Source organism: Ixodes scapularis, unplaced genomic scaffold, assembly GCF_016920785.2.
Source record: "Ixodes scapularis isolate PalLabHiFi unplaced genomic scaffold, ASM1692078v2 PGA_scaffold4__175_contigs__length_147842914, whole genome shotgun sequence".
Classification (NCBI taxonomy): Eukaryota; Metazoa; Arthropoda; class Arachnida; order Ixodida; family Ixodidae; genus Ixodes; species Ixodes scapularis.
Genome location: NW_024609879.1, coordinates 39,392,350 through 39,402,888, shown reverse-complemented (window position 1 = coordinate 39,402,888; position 10,539 = coordinate 39,392,350). Strand labels below are relative to the sequence as shown.

At 51.5% G+C, this 10,539-nt stretch overlaps 1 pseudogene; it reads right to left on the bottom strand.

Moving 5' to 3' along the window:
• Positions 1-669: 669 nt before the first annotated feature.
• Positions 670-1,714, bottom strand: LOC115332066 (annotated as a pseudogene).
• Between the last annotated feature and the right edge of the window lie 8,825 nt (positions 1,715-10,539).

Here is a 10,539-nt window from a genome sequence, read left to right as displayed (position 1 = left end):
GGCGGGCCGGGCGCGGGAGCCCCGGACGGAGAGAGAGACGTCCGCCGCGGTCGGTGGTTGAAGCGTAAAGCGCGAAATAGAATTCACGACGAAACCGTCCGATCCGACGTCCGACCGCGCAATACGACGGTCAGAGGCGAGGGTTTTCAACGCTCTCCGATGCTACGAAAACCCTCTCCCCCCAAGGTCATTCCGGCAGTCCGCACGTCGGATCGGAAGGTTTTCGTCGTTCATGTGTTTCGCGCTCAACCCCACAACGTGGGGTTGAGCGCCACGGGGACGCAACCCTGATAACACGGGCGCAATGGTGGAACAGTGGCGCCATTTAGGTAGTGTGGCGAGTGACTTCAATGAAAAAAATTTAAATACTACTTTCCTTTCCTTAAAAAAACACAAAAACCTATCCTTCCCTCTTAGGAAAAAAATTGAATGGACTCTTTCCCGAAAAACCGAAAAACAAACTGACGCCAAAATGTAGGGCAGTTGGGAAGTATGGAAATGCATTGAAATGAAATGACAACTGACAACTCTATGTCAAGACACTGGAAAATGTGAAATTAAGAAAAGAATAAGCACGTCGAAAAATTAAGATTTGCGGAAAGCACTTCACTGAGAAAAAAAAGGCTGCGCTGGGGCAATAAGCTGGATAAAGAAAAATTCACAGAATGTTCACACATATCTTGAACCCAGTCCAAAAGAGTTAATGAAATAGTCCTTCAGGATGTCTGGCAGCCGCCGACAACACTCTTGCGCGGAGGCGTCTGGACCCTGGGGCTCTGGTGGCTCCGGTCTGGGGAACGGCTTGGGCTGCGTTGTGATTTGTACCGAACACACACTCACAGGTGGCTGCGTCAGCACTGTTGGACTGTCACAGGTGCTGGAGGTTGCACCCTCAGTAGGAGCTGCAGGCAGGGCTGCAGCGGAAGTGGCTGCGGCTGACGGGGCAGCGGCAGGAACTGCAGGCAGGGCTGCAGCAGAAGGGGCTGCGGCTGACGGGGCAGCGGCAGGAACTGGAGACGGGGCTGCAGGCAGGGCTGCAGCTAGAAGAACTGCAGGCGGGGCTGCAGCAGGAACTGGAGGCTCCGGGGGCAAGTTACCTCCCCGGGCCGGGACTGTGGCGCTCGGGGCGCCGAAGGGTGACGCATCTTTCGACGCCTCCGGTGGCCGGACTCGAACACGGTGGGAGGGTTGCTAGGCCCCCCACGGTCGAGTCGTAGCCAAGGGGGTCGACTCTCGCAGACACGGTATATAGATGTCCTTGCTTCTGGCAGGAGAAGCAGCGGCGGTGGGCAGCCGGACAAAACTTCCTCGGGTGGCAGGGGCCACCGCAGAAACGGCACCGCTCCGGGAAATCATCGGGCGGCGCGACGGTGTAGATTGTTGCTGGGAGCTCGTAGTCCGGGAAGGTGACGCCTTGAATGGGGGTCCTTGTCGGACCAGGCCTCGCTTGCCGATGCTGGTAGTAGTCGTGGACGGAGGAACGCCGTCCAACAGGAAAGGCCAGCTGGTGCTGGTAACGGTTGCTTCTTGGGCGACTCCGGCAGACGTTGGCGAAGTGGCCCGCACGACCACACGAGACGCACGTAGCCCCGGATGCCGGACAATCTTGCCGCGCGTGGCTCTTGCGGCCACAAAAGAAACAAAAGTCGCACGACGAGCGCGCGTGAGCTCCTCGATGGGGGTAAAACGGTAAAACGTGCGGCGCGAACGTCATTGAGATCAGTGAATGGGGGAGATGAAGTGTTGCCAACCCCTGATGTCGACTTATCCCTAGGTTGATGCCGAAAAAATCCCCAGATTGGACGAAATATCTCTAACTTTGTCTTTTATTGTTTATAGGCGATGAAAAGACCGTCGTAAAGTCACACAACACAGCTTTTAGAGCGCAGCTCTTAGGGGCCCGTTTCCGGCTTGAGCGGCGTCGGCGTAATCGCGCGGTGCATCATGGGAAATCTCCCATAATGCACCGCGCGAGCCCCCCACCGGGGTCACGTGACCTCGTGGGGGGGGCACGTGACCCCCCCCCCGAGGTCACGTGACCCCGGTGCATCATGGGAAATGTCCCATAATGCACCGCGCGAACCCCCCACCGGGGTCACGTGACCCCCCCCCCCCCCGAGGTCACGTGACCCCCCGAAGTCACGTGACACTCCTGAGGTCACGTGACCCCCGCCGATGTCGCGTGACCCCCCAATGACGTCATCGTCCCTGATGACGTCACCGGCATCCACATCGTCATCATCACTGATGACGTCATCATCACTGAGGACGTCACCGGCATCCACATCGTCATCGTCACCGATGACGTCACCGGCATCCACATCGTCATCATCACTGATGACGTCACCGGCATCCGCATCGTCATCATCACTGATGACGTTACCAACATCCGCATCGTCATCATCACTGATGACGTCATCAGTGCCGTCACTGATGTCGTCACCGGCATCCACATCGTCATCGTCACTGATGACGTCACCGGCATCCGCATCGTCATCATCACTAATGACGTTACCGACATCCGCATCGTCATCATCACTGAGGACGTCATCAGCGACGTCACTGATGACGTCACCGACATTCGAATCGTCATCGTCATCATCCCTGGTAAAGTCATCAGTGACGTCACTAATGACGTCATCGGTACCCGCATCGTCATCGTCACTGATGACGTCATCAGTGACGTCAGTGATGACATCATCGGCATTGAGGGTCACGTGACCCCCCAAGGTCACGTGACCCCCCCCTGGTTAGTGTAACCCCCCTCAGTGCCCTTCCCTCCTCCTCCTCAAGAGCTGCGCTCTAATTCGGCGTTACAGGGAGTTGTAAGCAGCTTTCACTTTTTTTTTAACATATTCTTGTTTAACGTTGCAACAAGCCATTTAACCATAATGCTGGAACTTCTTTACAGTTCTGCAAAAATAAAAAAACCATAGATGATAGAACACAAATAATAATCATTGCTTATCTCTCTACATTACAAAGATTTCTTGACGGGGCAAGGATATCATCAATATCACTATGATGTCAAAACACACATTCAACACGGGCAAGATTAAAGAAACAGAAGGACGAGCAAGCACGTATACGCTTTGTGGGAGACACTATTTCTGTAGAAAAACACTAAAGAACATCTTATCTACTGTTTTTCAAGGCATGCGGTCCATGCGACATGCTGCTTCTACCCGTCTGTGTACATTTCTTTTTTCATTCTCTTCAAACGTGCGGGTGTGATCGCAAGCTTCGAACATGCGCTAGCCGCCAAAGCTCTCTTCGCGTGGAGCAAACCGCACAGGGCTTCCGTTGAGAGCCTGTTCCTCTGCTTCGTCTTCAGCAGATTCACCTGTGAAAACACACGCTCGACGGCAGCGCTGTAGCTGGAGAGTACTGGGAACTCTGGTGTATCGTCGCCCTCCTCCTTTGAGACACACTGTTCCAGAACTGGCTGGCACCCAAGTTCATATGTTGGCTCATGTCCGTGTTTTGGAGTAGCCTCCATTCTCTCTCCAAGTCGATGATTTCGCATGCTGGTACAAGCAGTGGGAGAGACACCGCTAGTGGAGCGATGGATGAAGCTTCCTTGTTGGCAACAACTTTGGGGTCCAAGACTCGTAGATTCTTCATCAGGTCACTCTTCAGGGGGAACCTCTGATGGATCTGTTGTGCTGCTTCAATAAAAAATTCTAGACACATCAGCCTAAAATAGTGGATCTGACTCTTATCCAAGCCGTGAAGGTTACTTGCCAGCGCTGCTGTCGGTTTGGCTCCGATGTAGATGAAGTCCAAAGGCAGAACCTTGGTGGGGTCTTTGAGCTGGCCGTCGGGCAACGGGGTGGCCTCCAGGTATTCTGGCTTCATGTAAAACTCCAAGATGGTTTTTAGCACTCCTGAAACCTTCTCGTGGAGCAGGTGGATTCTCGTCTCTTCAGACTGCATCTCTTTGTTCAGGTTCGTGAAGAGAGGCAGCACGTATTCCAAAAACTCAAGGTACAACTTCGTTGAAGGATCTTGCAGTTTGTCGAGGATTGTCTCCGCAGCGAGCAGGCGATCCTCCGTGGCCGCTTTCTTGAAAAATAAAATGAGCGCTGGCATCTGCTCGAGGAGGCGTGTCACCACGCCTTGCAGGGACAGCCACCGCGTCTGACTCGGGTTTAGCAGCTTGTGCGGTTTTACGTCTGCAAGCGCCTGGAACTCCTTGTACCCGGAGGTTTGCTTTGGAGACAAAAAGTAGTAGTAGACGTCGCGGACCAGGTCCTCAACTCCCCTCGGGAGGGTCTTGCACGCGTATGATGCGCAGAGGTGGTACGAGTGGCAGACGCATTTCATAATGAAAATGCCCGGAATGATCCGCCTTCAAGAGAGCCGCAACTGAATGAGGGGCCCCCATCATCACGTTCGCGCCGTCTGCCGTGAAGCCGATCATGTTGTTTTTGTACGGGATATCGGCAGCGCTGAATACCGCTTTTAGATGCTCGTACAGGGCACTGTCAGACGCGTCGCCGACTGGAACTAAGGCCAGAAACGCGTCTATAACGTTACCGTCCTGGTTCACCACTCTGGCCACAAGTGACAGATTCTTAATTGTGCCTCGGTCCGTGGACTCGTCCACGAGAAGCGAGAATGTTTCTTGTCGAAGTAGCTCGCAGAGCTCCTCCCGGCTCTGCTCACCGAGAACGTTCTTGACGATGGCTGCACACTTTGTTCTCCCGCATGTGATGCTCTTTGCGATCTGAGAGTCATGACACGTTGCCTTTACTGCGTCCACTAAATGTCCCATGATATTAAACGGCAGGTTATGCTCGGCGACAAATGCTGTTAACCTGATTTCTCCCTCTTTGGAAGACTTCTCGAGTTGAGTCTGGCCGCTCACAAATGGCATCGACGTGAGAGTGCGCGTGCTTTTAACGCTTGAAGCGTTTTTCTTGTGCTTGGCCATTTGGAGGTGGCGGTCCATCTCCGACTTTCCTCCCTTGCAGTCGGCGTCGCAGGCCTTGCAAAAGAAGTGGTGCGCCCCTTTCTTGCTTGCAGCGAGCCATCCTTTATACTTGGGGTCTGCCTCCCGGTCATATATTTCAGCTCTTTTCTTAGTTGGCTCGTCAGCCTCGCCGCCTTCCATTGGAGAGTTGTCACTTACTTCTCTGGGGTGGACCACGTAAAAGCTGATATGCCGGGACAGGGACAGCACGAAGCATGCGGTGATCAGCGCGAACCAAAATACGGTGGACAGTGGTAGAGAATCGTGTGGACACCAGATCCGTTTATTGGTAACAACCCACGCGCACTGACGTAAAGACGGGTCACATCGACGGGAAGCTTAAAATAACACAATCATAATGTCACAAGCTATGCGCGCGTAAAGCTGCCTGCTACTAAAAATATATATATATAACTATTCACCACGACGCTACATAGTACCGTCACAAAAAGCTAGACCCGCTTACTGTCTTCGCGTCCGGGATTGCTTCGAAAAGTGGAAACGTTTCTTACGTCCAACAAAAGGATCACCAAAATAAATACAAAGGAAACTGCTCGCGTCGCATTGAGCGAGACCATGCACTGCCCATCCCTGCCGGAAACGAGGCGCGTAGGTCACCGAGTTCGTAAAAGGATAAGGAAGTAGGGATAAACCGGCAATAACTCCAAATAATGTAAAATTTACATTAAAAAAATGCGGCCACTTGAAATTCATTTCTGAACCTACATCGGGGATCAGATGACCGAGCATCTCAACACTAGCCTGCTCCTGCTCCTGCGCTGTGTGTGTGTAAGCGTTATAAGGTAGAAGGGGGGTGGGGAGAGAGAGAGGGCCTGTGCCACTTCCCCCTCCTCTCACCCCCAACTTTTCCCCCCCAAACCCCAGCCAGTGGCAAAAGCGCCCGTCGACAGGTGGTGTTGGCCCAGTGCGCATACACTATTGGCCTTCCTTTTCCCCCAACCTCTCTCACAACGCTTCTCTCTCTCTGTGCCGCTTCGTCGCTCCGATTGGCTCGAAGGGTCAAAAGGGTGGTTTGCTGTTCGCCAAATTATAATAAAAAAAAAAAAAATGCACACGTTAAAAAAAAAAAAAAAAAAAACTTTGAGAAATTTTTGGATTCTGCAAAAAGTCTTCAAATCTCTAAGTGAGAGCGAAAACCCCTAGATCTAGGGGTAAATCCCTAGGGTTGGCATCACGGAGATTGACGGAGATCTCAACTCGCGACCCGACGGGGAAGGAGGAGAAGGAGGGAGAGAAGGACGCTCACGTCTCGGGGAGGAGGATGGTGGTTCCTCCGGGAAGATGCCTCGCCATCTTGGGCAGGCTGAACGCTCAACGGTTGAAGATCGCGGCCATCTTGGACACACTCTACCACGTGCGACGCGTTTGGATCTTGGTCTGTCAAACGCCGAAAAAGATCGCAATCTCGAGATGCCCGCCCGAACTGCTGCGCTAGTTGGACAGCACGATCGAGGCTAGGTGCGTTAGCTCCGTCGGACTCTCGGATTAAACGATCCTGCACTTCTGTGCTGTGGATCCCCGAAATAAACATCTACGCGACGCGGCTCTCTAAAGCCTCGCCGTAATCGCAGAAAGAAGCTAGGCGTCTGAGCGCTTCAAGGTACTCGAGAACGGTCTCGCCTGGACCTTGTACTCGGTTGAGGAACTTCCTACGCTCAACAATGATGCTTGGAGCGGAAGCGAAATGGGTGTCCAGGGCGGACGACAAAACCTGAAACTCATCTTGAGTCGAGCTAACGGACGGACTTGCTAGGTTGGACGTATCAACGACGCGATTGCCTTCATCGCCGAGAAGTGACAATAAAATCGCCCTCTTGCGTTTCGGCGGAAAATCCTCGGCGTCGATCGCCTCTAGGTAATTCAGGAAGCCGCGCTTCCGAGTCAGCCACGGCGCTACCGGCTCACCGGGCGTAGGGAGGAATGGACTTCTTCCAAAACCGACGCGCCCCATCGCGGCGAAATACCACGCAGTGCACTCCGGGAACTAGTTGGCCACTCAGGTTCGGTTTCGATTGAGCAGCTTATTCATCTCATGCTATCCCGCCGCGACCGAACGCGCTGCTTGCGTTTTCGATTATCTGACTTTTTACGAATGTACAGTACACTGCACTCATTCTCGAGCGATACAAAACGAAGACCGGGGCACTTTCGTTGGTTCCCGAAACACCGGAGATTGTGTGTGCGTATGCAAACGTAGTAAAACGTCGCCCAGTCACCTCACCTCACGAGAGCATCTTTGAGCTCAGATTTCAATAATCCCGTCTAGTACCAGTGAACTACAACTGAAATTTGGTCACCTTGAGCCTTACATGTATTTTGTTTGCCACACGTCCGCTTCTTGTTACTTCATTGGGCGAAAACCAAGCCGCATCCTCACAGGAGTATCAAAGCTCAGCCCAGCGTTGACGCATAAACTTTTAAGAAAACGCAATAAATTCGACCTCACTACTGCACAAAAGTTACTATGATGTCTTCCTCGTGTCCTCATATATGTCCAACTCCAATTTTATGCTGATAGAAGATAAAGTTTTCGCAAACGCTGAGATCGGCTAGCTACGACGGAGGCCCTAACAAGCGTCCCCTACTCCTCGCTAAGCCTTTTTGGACGAGCTTTTACTGACGCTCAAGATCTGTGCCTGAACGGTGTGTGAAATTATCTCGGCATACTCAGTCAGGAAGAAAGCAAACACATAACAAATAGTATGGCCATTAGCAACCGTCAAATGTGCTTTGAATAATTTCGTTCGTTTGGCGCACCGCATAGGGGGGGGGGGGGGGGTTCATGCCCATCCGGCGCACTTCCAGCGAACGGTGCGAGTTCTTCAAACAAGTGCTCGACTTTTGCTTTCTTAAAACGGTTTGTACGTGCGAATGTGCCTATGTGAATGCAGGATAACTTTATGCGGATAGACGATGTTGAATATTAGTGGAATGCAAGCGGGTGGGGACTTCACTTCGTGCAGTGCTGCGGGTCAGTACAGATAAGAGATAAGAAGTGTTAAAATTGAGGCGTATCAAGAAAAACAGTAATTGCAAAAAGTTATATTTCGTCTATGAAGGTACAAAATAAACTTCCTGATCAACAACACTAATGTAAAGGCGCGAGCTTATTGCACACTTATTGGTTGCTACAGCTTGTTGACTCGTACACAAGCAAGATCCCCGAGCTTCGCGGCGTCGAGATTCCCAGCACTGGTTCTTTCACCATAGCTCGAAACGCTAACATAAAGGCTCACGTACAAAAATACAACAAGCATATGTGAAGACAAGCTATACGTCTCGGACTTGTGCTAAAGCTTCGAGGTCTGGCCATTTAGGTTAGTTTAGAGACAACAAATGACGCTCTCGGGACCAGAAAACATGAGATAACGGCCGTTAATAGTCCACGCTCTGTGTATAATCTCTTGTCAACGTGTCGATCGAAACCGAAACCATGCCACTCTCCTCCCTGGCCAACTTGTTCCCAGACAGGGTTGCCAGGTGCTTAAACTCCAACCCGCCAAACGTCTACGAGATCTAGCCCAAAAATAGCCAAATGTCGATCCAGAAAAATAGCCCCAGAATTGGCGTCCCTTGCATGTTCGGCGAACTTCCTCAAACGCTCGTACAAGCGCATGACAAATAGCGGTGTCGCGAACCGGCCGAGGTTCGAGTTCGACCAGGTCGAATTTTTCGTACTTTTAGTGGAATGTTCGACGAACCTTTTATTGAGATTCGACTCGTGTGCGCATGCGCGACAGGCTGGCCAGTTGGCTTCGGATTGGATGGTGATGGCTAAGGCATGAATTAAGTGCAGCGCTGATTGGTTAATTCGGTTAATACAGTACAAAACAATAAAGTTATTAACTTCATCATTGATTAGAATTGGTTTCATTTAATTGCAACTGATAATGAAATAAAACAACCCTTTGCATAAAAAAAAAATTCTCCAAACCTATACATGCTTGTATCAAGGTCTGGCCACACTGTCCACAAAGTCGAACCGGTCGAATCTGGTGAAAAGGTCGAAGGTTTGTCGAACCGGTTCGACCCAGTCGAACCCCGAAAGTTCGTCCAAAAAATCCGGTTCGACAAAAGTTCGCGACACCCCTAATGACAAATGATGTCACGGGAGAACTATGCAGAAGTCAGACAACCTAAAGAATGCGCATCGTGCCGTCACTTGTTGAGATGGAGGAATAACACCACATGCTTGCATTCGGAGGTAAACAATTGCACAAGGCGCGCAAAAAGAAGACGAATTTGTTTGCTGTCGCAAACTCATCAGGGTTAAGGGACTGAAGCACCAAATGTTCACGTAACTTACTCTAAAAAATACATTCGAACCTATAAACCCAAGTGCTTTCAGGCATTTTGGTTCCAGCACAGGTCAGAAATTGCCCAATGCACAGGTCAGAAATAGCCTAATGCACAGGTTAGAAATAGCCCAATACTAGCCAAATAGCCAACTACCATTTTTTCCCGCCAACTGCAAATAAAACTAGCCCAATTTGGCTATTTATAGCCCAACCTGGCAACACTGTTCCCAGAGTGCAACGCGCGCCGTGTTGCATGCAGGGCTTTATGGAAGTAGTCTATTCGGCGGGAACGCGACCCTGAGCAGCCGCCATCTTGAAAACAGCGGACAAAGGCGCCGTTCTTTGTTAAAAATTAAAAAAAATACACGTCCAGTCTAGACGCGGAGTACGCCCAACCAACCGCTCGGACGCTCAAAAACGATGCTAAGAAGAGTAGAGCCGCGACGAAAATCGGCGAAACGAAGCCTCAAAGGCGCGAAGGTTCGAAAATGCGGAGAAAAAAGAAAAAAATATCTCATCCTCAGTCGTCAAAATGTAGTAATTAAAAGAAAATGCGGACACCCGAGAAAATAAAGAAGAGCAGTGCCTGCGTGGGGCCTGCGGAAAAACGAGGAGTCTCACATGCCGAAGAGGTGACCGGCGGGCCGGGCGCGGGAGCCCCGGACGGAGAGAGAGAGACGTCCGACGCGGTCGGTGGTTGAAGCGCAACTGTTTATTTAACGGTCAACAACGTGGGGTTCAGCGCCACGGGGACGCAACCCTGATAACACGGGCGCAATGATGGAACAGTGGCGCCATCTAGTTTTTTTTTTTTTTTTTTTTTGGGGGGGGGGGGGGGGGGGGAGGTCAGAGTAACCACGAAGGTCGGGTAATTCCTTCCGCGTGGAAAGCCGATCGCGAGGCGGGGGACGGTCTGCGCGAGAAGAAAGCCCTTCTTGAACGGAGACTGCCTACAGATGTAGCGAGTTGAGGGGGAAAAGTTCCCCAACTCCCAAGGCAAGAGAAGGGCGACACAGGTTGTCAAGGGAGAGATCGCACTGCAGCCTGTGTTGAAGCGCTGCTACCACGCTGGTCGTCGGAGACATCAAAGAATCGCGGCATCCTCACCGGTATTTCTGCGTCTTTATTTCCGAAACACAATTTTGGGTCTTGGCGATCCAGCCTGGTATGTTCAGGCGGGCGCCCTATTATGCACGCAGACGGTTTCAGCCTATTTTCAAAGACGACCATAAAAACAGGAAACAT